The sequence below is a fragment of the Anomaloglossus baeobatrachus genome, chromosome 2 (assembly GCF_048569485.1).
Source record: "Anomaloglossus baeobatrachus isolate aAnoBae1 chromosome 2, aAnoBae1.hap1, whole genome shotgun sequence".
Classification (NCBI taxonomy): Eukaryota; Metazoa; Chordata; class Amphibia; order Anura; family Aromobatidae; genus Anomaloglossus; species Anomaloglossus baeobatrachus.
The window spans coordinates 409,790,809-409,803,925 of NC_134354.1; the positions used below are offsets into that span (position 1 = coordinate 409,790,809).

The 13,117-nt window shown below is 42.1% G+C and overlaps 1 protein-coding gene across 1 annotated transcript in view; it reads right to left on the reverse strand.

Annotated features, from left to right (window-relative positions):
* Window positions 1-13,117, reverse strand: part of RIMS3 (regulating synaptic membrane exocytosis 3) — a 240,738-nt gene that overhangs the window by 74,873 nt on the left and 152,748 nt on the right. The window lies entirely within an intron of this gene.

Below are 13,117 nucleotides of genomic sequence, written 5' to 3' on the forward strand. Positions count from 1 at the left end.
AAATATTGTAACAAATAAACATACTGGCTATAATATAAACTTATCTCTAAATATGAAGAATTGCTAGGCTGGTTTCACATCAGCGCTTTTTTGCCTTGAGGCAAACAAACGCAAATTGCATGTGACTGGATCCTGTTGAATTTGAGTTGAACGCATGCAAACGCAAGTGTTATTTACTGGATCCTGTGACTTGCAGTTTATGAGTCATGTGGTCGGGAACGAGCTGAATGGGGCTTGGCGGGCATTAAAGTCATGTGATCGGGAGTGAGCTGAATTTGCCATGACAGCGTGGATGCAGCGCTGGACGAGAGAGAGAGTGTGTGTGTGTGAGTGTGTGTGTGAGTGAGAGTGTGTGTGATAATGTGTGTCAGAATGTGTGAGAGTGAGAGTGATATTCAGGCCATGTTCTGTACAGCAAACAGGATCCTTCCTGCAGCATACAACCGAAACTGTTAAAACCAGATCTGGCGCCCATTGAAATACATTGCAGCTACTGCCGCAATGTACAGGATTCGGTGACATGCAGTTTTTGGATGGAGGTGAAAAACGCAACAAGTAGCGTTTTTGATAAAAAGTAAAAAACTGCAACTCACCAGATCCTGACACTACCGCACGCAAACGCATGCAAACGCATGTTGCCGCAAGTCCATTGACATGACATTGAGCAGACAATGGATCCGGTAAGATGCGTTTTTTTGCCGACCGGCAAAAAACGCTGATGTGAAACCAGCCTAACTTGTAGTGATGACCATATTACTTGTAAGCTAGGAAACAGCAATTTGAAATATGTTATGTAGTCTTATTCCACTAACGTTAAGTTAAAAATGTTCCTGACACTTGATTTTTTGCATTATTTAAGTCTGCTTTTGATACAGGATAGGAAGAAGCAAGAAGAAGAACAATCCTTACATGTACTGTTGGAACATATGCTGCCACTGAAGATAAAAAGAAGAGTCAGATGAAAAAAATGTAGACATGCTACGTATGGCTTAGAGGGGGTGTCCCAAGATTATAAAATATCACCTATCAGGAAGTCAATGTCTGTGTGGCTGCTGGACATAGTCAAGTGTGATAGTCATGCTCAGCCTTTGGTCTATTGAAATAAAAGACTCTAGACCCCCATTTTTATGATCAGTGGTGGTCCCAGTACTCAGAACTCCTGTTATCATCTAACCCTTTTGAAAAAGTGATAATACATATTCGTGGTACAACCCCTTTAAGAATATTCTCTAAGAAATGTAATTAAATGAATAAAATAAATAATACAAATTTAAATATTAAACATTTTTCTAACTACCTTTATTTAGCAAAATGGTATTCTTTATCTACTGAACTCTATCAGGATTCATGAACCCTACGATCCATACGTCATGATCGGGAAGGAGTTCCCGACCTATAGCCTATGACAGGAGCTGTGGTTAAGCACAGCTTAAGTGGTAGCTAAGCTCTGGCTCTCACAGCCAGGGACAATGCCCGCACTGCCCCTGGCTGTTTATCCCTTTAAATGCCACAATCAATAATGATTGCAGCATTTAGGAGACTGGGGGAGGGAATGTAATCCCTCTCTCACCCAATATGGATCCCAACAACGTGATCAGTAGTTCCTGATCATTGTCATGGCAACCCAAGGTCAAATGAAGATCTCTGGCTCTGCAGCTATAGTAGCCTGTTAGACCATTCCATTAGCATAATCCAAGAGGCGTTCTGTCAATGTCACACCTACAGGTGTAATGCATTGCCATGCATGTGCATAGCAATGCATTATACCACCAATTAGACTACTAAACTTTCATGTCCCATACAGGAACTAAGTAAAAAAAAAAAAGTTGAAAAATATTTTTTTTAAAAAATCCCTAAATAAATAACAAAACAAACAGAAAAAATATTCTAATAAAAACGTGTATTTATGTAAAGATAAAATATCACCGTATCCATAACAACCTGACCTATAAAACTGTCACACTATTTAACTCTTTCAGTGAACACCAGAGATAAAAAAGTGGCAAAAAAACTATGCTTTATCATGGTACTGCTGGAAAAAAAACAGTGAAAGAAAATGCAATAAATTGTTGCACATAAACAAAAATGGCATAGCTGAAACCGACATCTTGACCTACAAAACACATGCCACCACACAGCTCTATCAGTGGAAAAATAAAAAAGCTACAACTCTCAAGACAGAGCAGTGCAAAAACAATTATTTTTTCAAAACAATAATTTTTATTGTGTAAAAGTGACAAAACATAAAAAAAGATATAAATGTGGTATTGCTGTAATCGTACTAACCGAAAGAATAAACCTATTTTATCACTTTTACCACATGATGAGCGAAGTAAAAAAAAAATCCTGAATTGATGTTTCATGTTCATCCTGCTTTCCAAAAATCTGAATAAAAAAGATTAAAAAATGTTATTTGCCCGAAAATAGTACCAATACAAACGTCAACTCATCTCACAAAAAAACAACTCATCTCACTTGACTGTTGGCAGAAATCTAGAAAAAATATATCTCTCAAAATATGGTGATGCAAACATTTTTTTGTAAAAGAAAAAAAGTATTTTTCAGTGTGTGATAGTAGTAAAACATAAAAAAAACTATATAAATCTGGTATTGCTGTAATTGCACCGACCCGAAGAATAAAGTTGTGTAAAAAAACTTTTGATCTGCTGTTTATTAATTCATTCTTCCTCCCAAAGATTGCAGTAAAACTTGACTCACATTTATCCTGCGCTCAACACTGAGCGCTTACATCGGGGTTTATGTGTAAATCTCTAAAATACGTAATTCAGACAGAATCCCCAATAGAAAATTCACTATAACGAGGCAGAATGAGTCATTTTGGACTTTGTTCTATGATCCAGGGGTGTCCGTCTTTTTAAGCATTCATAAAAGCGCGGTCAATTTGTTTTGTGCACTTCTGAAAAGGTATGGGATAGCTACTGGGTATCAATTCACTGGTAAATAGACAAAAATAGCAAAGTGAACAAAAATAATAAACGCCTAAAATATAGCCTTTAATCTAGGTAGTAATAAAACAATCCAAGTAGGACCTACAATAATACCAAACAGACCACTATAAAAAAGCCAATGTACTCAATATCCTGAAGAGGACCAATTGGCTAATCAAGAGTTAAAACTGATGTGGATGATGTCATTCATATAAACAAACACTGTAACATACCGCAATGAGAAGCAGTAGTATTAATTATATAATGAATGATAAATATCCTGAAACCACATAATCACCTGCCACAATGCAAATGGCGGTGAGCAAATAGTAGAGAAGGAACGGTCTTACCCCATCTGCCATATAGCCCTTTCCCTGCTTATTAAAGCACTTTAGTACTGGATAGTCTCGGTAACCAAGAAAGATGAGATAACCTGGTCCTTATCTGAATGACTCAGGATCCCCACAGGTTCCAAACACATGTCCAGCGGTGTGCATGATTCTCCCAACGCGTTTCTTATATCATCAGGGGAGGATAAGAATCCAAAATTCTGGTCACAAATGACCCACACAGATTGGCATAAATAACTGTGGAAAAATATGTACACAAACCACATCAAACAAGGTCCATGTCAGTAGCATAAGCAGACGGTCAGGAAAGACCGCGGCCATTTTTCTGTAGTCATTTACCTGCTATTGCTATGGTTTACATGGCTAATCAATACGCCCCTCCGTGACGTGCACATCGCGGCCGCGATCATGTGACCCGGAAGTGAGCTCACCGCTGCATGCGGATGTGACGTCAGACGCCACTCTAAGCGAGCGGTTCATTTAAACCTGACGGCGAGGTATGACAGATGCGCTCTGCCCAGGTATATCCTGGTATTGATGGAAGTAAGTTGCACCCGCCGCTCCTTCCTGACCGTCTGCTTATGCTACTGACATGGACCTTGTTTGATGTGGTTTGTGTACATATTTTTCCACAGTTATTTATGCCAATCTGTGTGGGTCATTTGTGACCAGAATTTTGGATTCTTATCCTCCCCTGATGATATAAGAAACGCGTTGGGAGAATCATGCACACCGCTGGACATGTGTTTGGAACCTGTGGGGATCCTGAGTCATTCAGATAAGGACCAGGTTATCTCATCTTTCTTGGTTACCGAGACTATCCAGTACTAAAGAGCTTTAATAAGCAGGGAAAGGGCTATACGGCAGATGGGGTAAGACCGTTCCTTCTCTACTATTTGCTCACCGCCATTTGCATTGTGGCAGGTGATTATGTGGTTTCAGGATATTTATCATTCATTATATAATTAATACTACTGCTTCTCATTGCGGTATGTTACAGTGTTTGTTTATATGAATGACATCATCCACATCAGTTTTAACTCTTGATTAGCCAATTGGTCCTCTTCAGGATATTGAGTACATTGGCTTTTTTATAGTGGTCTGTTTGGTGTTATTGTAGGTCCTACTTGGATTGTTTTATTACTACCTAGATTAAAGGCTATATTTTAGGCGTTTATTATTTTTGTTCACTTTGCTATTTTTGTTCACTTCTGAAAAGGACCACGCCGAACACAGGCCAGACTAAAGGCCCCGTTACACGCAGCGACGTATCTAACGATATATCGCCGGGGTCACGGATTCCATGATGCACAGCTGGCATCGTTAGCAACATCGTTGCGTGTGACACGTACAAGTGACCGCTAACGATGGAAAATAGTCACCAAATCGTCCACCGTTGACACGTCGTTCATTTTCTAAAAATCGTTGATTGTTGAGGACGCAGGTTGTTCGTCGTTCCCGAGGCAGCACACATCGCTACGTGTGACACCTTGGGAATGACGAACAACAGCTTACCTGCAGCCGCCGGCAATGCGGAAGGAAGGAGGTGGGCGGGATGTTACGGCCGCTCATCTCCTCCCCTCTGCTTCTATTGGGCGGCCGCTTAGCGCCGCCGCTGTGAAGCTGCACAAACCGCCCCCTTAGAAAGGAGGCGGCTTGCCGGCCACAGCAACGTCGCTAGGCAGGTGAGTCCGTGTGACAGCTCCTAACGATATTGTGCACCACGGCCAGTGATTTGCCCGTGACGCACAAACTACGGGGGCGGGTGCTTTCACCAGCGATATCGCTAGCGATATCGCTGCGTGTAAAGCCCCCTTAAGTCCAGAGTAATTCTGTTGGCTCATTATAGTGATTGGACCCCTCTGGGGTGTCATTTAAATAACATAATGTAAGTGAAGAGTAGGACGCAGGATAAATGTGATCCAAAATTCTATGTAAAATGTTTCCAATAAAAGCTTCAACACAATTCACAAAAAAAAAACAAAAAAACAAAAAGTCCCCACTCAGGTTCCTTATATGTGAGAACAAATATTGTGGTTTTTTTTGTTCCTGTTAACACAAAGGTTCTGGTAAAGCACTATGGCTCCCCCTATGGAAATCCAGAATTCTAAGCGCTCAAATTCAAATGTCCTTCTCCATTCTGAGCCCCACAGTGTGCCTAAACCCAATTTAATATCACATGTCTGGCATTACTGTAGCAATAAGAGCCCATTTAATTTACAGGGTGCGTATCTCCAGAAGCACAAGTTGGGCACAATGTACTGGGCGCTATAATGGCAGATTTGCAAATTTGTTTACTCAACAACCATTACTGCTTGTTTTTTTAAAACATCCATGGAGTTAAAATCATCACTACAGATAAATTAGATAACTTCTCAGAGGGATATAATTTTTTAAATAGGGTCACTTGAGGAGGATTCTGCTCTTCTGGCACTTAGGAGCTCTGTATATGGAGTATGAAAACTATTCTAGGAACAGCTGTGTTGCAAGAGTCATATAGTGCTCCTTCCCTCCCAAGTTTCACCAAGCGGTACTGTACAGGTATTGCCACGTTCAGCAGAAATTGTGTGACACATTTAGGTGGCATTTTTTACCCAATTCCCCATGTGAAAATGTAAAATCTGGGGCTAAAAAAAAAATTTTGTGGGAAAAATGTAATTATCTTTTCTGCACCGTCCAATGCTATAAAATTTTATTACGCATCTGTGGTATCAATATAATCACTGCACTCCTAGATGGATTCATTGAGAGATGTAATTTGTAAAATGAGGTCACTTATGGGGGTTCTGCTGCTCTGGCCCCTCAGGGGCTCTGCCATCGTGACATGCTACACAAAAACCATAACAGCGATATCTGCGCTATAATATGGCACTGCTTGCCTTCTGAGCTTTCCACTATACCTGAAAACTAATTCCTGATTACATGTAGGGCATTGGTGAACTCAAGATAAATTGCACAACAAATTGTTCAAGTCATTTTTTCCTGTTAGTCCTTATAAAAATTATAACCTTGGAGCTCAACAACATTTTAGTTGTAAAAATGTAATTATTCTTTCTTTACCTCCCAGTGGTATAAAATTCTGTAAGGCACGTATGGTGTCAATATTCTCACTGTACCCCTAGATGAATTCACTGATGGGCGTGGTTTATAAAATGGCATAACTTATGGGGAGGTTTGCTTTTCTGGTATGTCAGGAGCTCTGTCAATGTGACCTCAAACCATTCCAGAAAATCTGCACTCCAATATGACACATCTTTTCTTCAGAACTTTGCTCTGTATCTCAAAAATAGTTAGTGACCACATTAGGCCTCTCTCACATGTCCGTGAAAAACACGCATGTTTTTCACGGACGTGTCAGAGGTGCGTTTTGCCCTCGGTGTGCCGTGTGTATGGCACTCGTGTGTTCTCCGTGTGTTATTCGTGATAACACATGGAGAATGGGAACTTTCTGCTCAACTGTCCCTGGAGTCGCTATCCGTGGTGCTGATCTTCGGTCTCCGGTCCTGCCGACTCCCCGCTGCTGCTGCTTCCAGCTGCAGAGAAGTGAATATTCAATAAGCATAATGAGTGGCGGTTGGCAGCAAGTGACAGCAGCGGCAGAGACTGCAGGGCAGGAGAAGGTGAGTAAAGGTTTTTGTTTTTTTTCTCACAGATACATGGCTTTTCACCAGTGCGTGTCACACGGAACACATCCATGTGGTCCGTTTGCATTACGTGTGATACGTTTGCGTTCCGTGTGCCACCTGGGAGAAAAACGGACATGTCGGCGTGAGGAACACACAGACACACGTAAGTACGGAACGGACACACGTAAGTACGGAACGGACACATGTTCGTTCGAAAATACTTACATGGGTCCAAAACATTGGGAATACATAGGTCTACATGTGTACGTGTCTCCGGTACGTGAGAAAACTGCCAAACATGTACCGGAGGCACATACGTGTGAAAGAGGCTTTAGGTGTATTGACGAACTCAGGAAAAGTTATGTAACAAATTATACTGTTCTTTTTCTTCAATTGCCCTTTTGAAAATTAAAAACTTGGGTCCAAATAAATATTTTATTGGAAAAAATGGGAATTTTTCATTTACACAGCCCAATGTTATACAATTGAGTAAATAAGCCTTTGGGTTAAAATGCTCACTACACCCCCTAGGTCAGTCATGGCGAACCTTTCACAGGCCGAGTGCCCAAACTGTAGCCCTAAACCCAATTTTTTTTCCGAAGTGCCAACCAATCCTATTATGTCAATAATTGATTGTAACCTTACCTTTGCAGTCTTCTCTTCAGCAGGGGGCATCACGCTCATGCATGCTTACAACACATTGAAGTTGAGCCACTGCCACTGCCCTTTCCAGACACAGCAGTTGGATTAATGTTTCTGGAAAAAAATTGCAGCATATTAGACAAAGATTTTAGCATGGAATGCAATTAGATTTCACCCTGTAATCCACATCTACATTTCAAAGTCTGAACATCTTGAAAACTCATAAAGACGTCCGAGTTTCTCCCCTCTCCTTTCATTGTGTAGTTATGTCCCTCTTCCTGGGCCACTTCCTGGTAAACATGTCCCCCATCCTGATATATATTTCCTACATTCTGGTATATTTTTCCCCATCAAGGCCCCATCCAGGCAAGTGTATTCCATCCCGGCATATTCCCCATCCTGGTAAATGTACCCCATCCTGGTAAATGTACCCCATTATTGTAAATGTATTTCATCGCTGGCATGTTCCCCCATGCTGTTAAGTAACCCCATCCTGGTAAATGTACCCCATTCTGGCATGTTCCCCCATTCTGGTAAATGTACCCCATTTTGGCATTTTCCCCCATCCTGGTAAATGTACCCCATTCTGGCATGTTCCCCCATCCTGGTAAATGTACCCCATTCTGGCATGTTCCCCCATTCTAGTAAATGTACCCCATCCAGGCATGTTCTCTTATCCTGGTAAATGTCCCCTTTCCTGGTATGTTCCCCTTCCTGCTAAATGTTCCCCATCCTGGCATGTTCATGTTTCCCCACATCCTTTCATGTTTTCCCCCATCCTGGTAAATATATCCCCCATCCTGGTAAATGTATCCCATCTTGTTAAATGTCACCCTTCCTGGCATGTTCCCCTTCCTGCTAAATGTACCCCATCCTGGCATGTTCCCCCCCCATCCTGGCATGCTTCCCCCCATCCTTGCAGCCATGTTTCCCCCCATCCTTGAAGCCATGTTTCCCCCCCATCCTTGCAGTCATGTTTCCCCCCCATCCATGCAGCCATGTTTCCCCCATCCTTGCAGCCATGTTTCCCCCCATCCTTGCAGCCATATTTCCCCTATCCGTGCTGTCCATGTTTCTCCCATCCGTGCTGTCCATGTTTCCCCCATCCGTGCTGGTACTGTCCCCCCATCCGTGCTGTCCATGCTTCCCCCATCCGTGATGGCACTCTCCCCCCATCCGTGCTGTCCATGCTTCCCCCATCCGTGCTGGCACTGTCCCCCCATCCATGCTGGCACTGTCCCCCCATCCGTGCTGTCTATGCTTCCCCCATCCATGCTGTCCATGCTTCCCCCATCCGTGCTGGCACTGTCCCCCATCCGTGCTATCCATGTTTCCCTCATCCGTGCTGGCACTGTCCCCCCATCCATGCTGGCACTGTCCCCCCATCTGTGCTGTCCATGTTTCCCCTATCTGCGCTGTCCATGTTTGCCCCGTGCTGGCACTGTCCCTCCACACCTTGGCACAGCCGCACACAGTTTAAAAATTAAAAAAAAAAACCTCACCTTCCAGCACCCGCTCCTCCGCTGCGCGCTGCTGGGTCCTCAGTCAGTTCCTGCGCGGCCACAAGAAGCCAGCGCCGCCTATTGACGCTCCTCCATCTCCTAGGCAACAGGTCTGCGGCCTAGGAGAGGAGGCGTGTCAGAGGGAAGAGAAATGTCTCCTCTGCTCCAACACAACTTTGAACTGCTGGCGCAGTTCAAAGTGGCTGAATGTGGCGTCAGCGCGTGTGCCGACAGAAAGGGCTCTGCGTTCCCAGTCTGGCATGCGTGCCATAGGTTCGCCATCACTGCCCTAGGTGAATTCTTCAAAATGGGGTCGCTTGTGGGGAGGAGTTTCTACTTTTTAGGCACATCAGGGGCTCTCCAAATGCAACATGGCATCCGCTATCTATTCCCATGACATTCCACTCTTGGTGACCAAGAGCAGTGATGCCCATCGGACCGGACCGCCCCTTAGGTGAGTATTATAAAGGTGTTTTTTTACGTTATAAAAGGTGGCCTAGCCTGTTATATACAGTATTCTGGAATGCTGTATATAAGACTCACTGTTGGTGGCCACAGCTCAGAAGGAAAAAACCTGGTGACAGGTTCCCGTTAAAGGCAGTCATTTTGTTCTAGCAGATCAAAACCAATGTGATATTTAGAGTAGTTGAGTTATTGTAAAGTTAAAAATAAAAGTAAAAAAAAACAAAAAAAAAAACCCCAGAAAAAAAAACATCCTAATTTATGGAAATCAAGCTAAATCAACAAGCATAATGACAACAGTTTAACCTGTCAGTGATTCTTGTAATTTATTCCCTTAGACTTCATGGCGCATTAGTTACCAAATAACTCTATGAATCATGAAATTTGGGATTTTTTTTCTGTGTGTGCTCATAACGCAGAATGCTGATCTGTATACATAAAACTGTCATCTCATCTATTACCGTTAATTGAGGTGTGGAAGGAGTGGGAAGAGGCGAGGCAGGCTCTCACCCTTTGTGGTTATCAGGAACAGTCTGGAGGAGCTGTGTCACTGGTTATTAATTTCATTTCACATGTTGGAAAGACATTAGTGTAACCGGGATCCATTAGTGTTTAAGTGCTTTCTTTTCAGAACAACCAGTGCTTGGTCTTTTAGGGGCACTTGTCTGGAAATGTATCCTCACATGAAGGCTGATATATTGCAGTCAATTTGAAAGAGTATCTCAGTAGGAATAGTGATATTGTGTTACACAGCCCAGATGTTTAAAATATGCTACTTCAGTAATTCAAGTATTTACACTATACCTACTATGTAGTAGTTATGGTTAGACAATCCCTATATTATTTATATAGAGACATTATATGAGATTATAGTATACGAGAATATTTTATCAGTATTGCTCTTCCCAGACAGGAACACACTATACAATTTTGCAATACGATTTTTGGTCCTAAAAAAACATAATGATCTAAGCACCGGTACCTTCTGCTGTCTGAGATGTAACAGACCTGGTAGTAAAATATTTTCCACACCAAAAGTAAGCAATCACCACTCAATGCTGGATCTCCCTAAATTATTTTCAGATCTTTTAGGATATACTAATGATCACAGGCTCTACAAGGGCATTAAGTCCCCCCGACTAATCCGCCCACTTAGCATGTTGGCACAACCAAATGCTAAGAGGGTGGACTAGTCGGGGGAAATAACGCCATTGCAACAAGTGCCTTTAGAAATATTGTTTCTAAAGATCTCTTTATCTATGCTACTATAGCCTAGGACAGTTAGGCAGGGATTAGAAATATGCACACAGAACTGCTCGTGGTCCTGGGTGCATATTGGACTGACAGGTTCCCTTTAAGAGGTGCTTCTTAGTCTACCATGCCTCTTTATTGAGAATGGTGTGTACAACACAGTCTTAATGAAATGGGGCTGTAGCATTTACATATAAAGCATTTTATATAAAACTTGATTTAAAGGAATCTCTAGGAACCCCTGTGAAGAGGAATGATTATAACAAGTGGTGTCTGCAGTTCTTTCCTACATTACCCCCGATAACAGATATCTAGCAAATGCAAAACTCCAGTAAAGCTGGTGTCACACATAACGACAACGACAACGACGTCGCTGCAACGTCACCATATTCTGTGACGTTGCAGCGACCTCAACAGCGACGTCACGGTGTGTGACACATAACAACGATCAGACCCCTGCTGCGAAATCGTTGATCGCTCCTGAATGCTCCAGGTCATTTTTTGATCGCTGCTATCCCGCTGCGCCATGCTGATAAGCTGATAATCCTTGTGTTTGACACCGCAGCAGGGACGCTACGCTACGTCTGAAACCACACAACGACCGTCGATGTCGCTATGATCGCTGCTCCGTCGCTGCTTTTTATAACATGTTTGACAGCTTACTAACGATCATCTATGGTCGCTGCTACGTCACAGAATATGGTGACGTTGCAGCGACGTCGTTGTCGTTGTCGTTATGTGTGACCCCAGCTTAAGTCTGCTACACAGGATTTAAACACTATTTACTTGAAGATAAACCCTGTCTATTCAGGTAAATAGCATTTCTTGAACCTTTGGTGAATAGAGTTTGATATAAATTACAAGTATAAAAATTTAAAGAAGCACTCCCAACAAATATTTATTCTACCTACAGGGGACCACTTGGTCAGAATGAACTATCATGTACTTTCACTAACAAAGTGTTAGTTCATAGTCTGTCGTTCATGGAATCCAGAAGGTACAGTTGAAACAAGAAGTTTACATCCACTATCTATAAAGACACATATGCATGTTTTTCTCACTATCTGATATGAAATCAGAAACCTTTCTGGTTTTAGGTCAATTTAGGAACCAAAATTATTTATATTTCCCAAATGCCAGAATAATGAGAGAGAATGTTTTAAGACATTTTTATTACTTTCTGCAAAGTCAAAACTTTACATACATTTCATTATTATTTGATACCATTGCCCTTAAACTGTAGGACTCCTTTCACAAGCTTCTCACAATAGTTGGTATGAATTTGGGCCCATTCCTCCTGACAGAACTGGTGTAACTAAGCCATGTTTGTAGGTCACCTTGCTTGCACCTGCCTTTTCAGCTTTGCCCATAAATCTTAAATAGGATTGAGATCAGGGTTTTATGATGGCCATGCCAAAACACTGACATTGTTATCCTTAACCCCTTTACAGCCAAGGACATAACTGTACGCCCTTGGTCGCCTCCCTGCGGTTACCGCAGGCTCCGGTGACGAGCCCGCGGTAAGCCCCTCACATCTCTGTTGATCTGATCAGCAGAGATATGTGGATAACAGGCGCAGTTGGATACTGACAGAGCAATTTAAATGGCCGCTGCAGGGATAGCGCTGTTCCTTGCTGCCGTCGGCGGCCCCGTGAAGCGATCATGGGGTGCTTGGTGTTACCATGGTAGCACAGGATCAGCTGATGACCCGACGCTTCCATGACTCACTTCCTGTGAGTATCAACAGAGAGCCGGCACTCACAGTAAAGCATCATTTCTCCTAATTAGAGTGATGCTGTTTTGATCAGGGGAAATGCAAGAACGATCGGACTGTGCACTGATAAAGTCCCCTAGGGGGACTAGTAAAAAAACAAAAAAATGTAAAAACACCGACGTTTTTAAAAATATAATATAATTAAAAAAAACAAAAAGTTCAAATTACTCCCCATTCGCCCCACTGAAAATAAGTTAAAAAAAACCCCACATATTTGATATTGCTGCATTCAGAAATGCCTGATCTGTCAAAATATAAAATCAATTAATCTGGTCAGTACACGGTGTGACGAAAAAAAATTCCAAATGTCAAAATTACGTTTTTTTGGTCGCTGAAAAATTTTTGAAAAATGCAATAACAGGCGATCAAAACATCAAATCTACACAACATGGTATAATTAAAAATGCCAGCTCAAGACGCAAAAAATAAGCAATCACTGAGCCTCAGATCCTGAAAAATGAGACCACTACAGGTCTCAGAAAATGAAACGCACAATTCTTTTTTTGGACAAACTTCTGAATTTTTTTTCACCACTTAGATAAAAGTAAAAGTATAAACATGT